Below are 328 nucleotides of genomic sequence, written 5' to 3' on the forward strand. Positions count from 1 at the left end.
CCAGGCCAGCTCTGAGACCAAGCCCAGTTCTAGAAACCAGATGAGCTTTGAGACCAAGCCCAGCTCTAGAACCCAGATAAGTTCAGAGACCAAGCCCAGCATTGAGACCAAGCCCTGTTCTAGAACTCAGGCCACCTCTGAGGCCAAGCCCAGCTCTAGAACTCAGGTCAACTCTGAGACCAAGCCCAGCTCTAGAAACCAGATGAGCTCTGAGACCAAGCCCAGCTCTAGAACCCAGATAAGTTCTGAGACCAAGCCCAGCATTGAGACCAAGCCCTGTTCTAGAACTCAGGCCACCTCTGAGGCCAAGCCCAGCTCTAGAACTCAG

This window comes from Mandrillus leucophaeus, unplaced genomic scaffold, assembly GCF_000951045.1.
Source record: "Mandrillus leucophaeus isolate KB7577 unplaced genomic scaffold, Mleu.le_1.0 Scaffold8, whole genome shotgun sequence".
NCBI lineage: Eukaryota > Metazoa > Chordata > Mammalia > Primates > Cercopithecidae > Mandrillus > Mandrillus leucophaeus.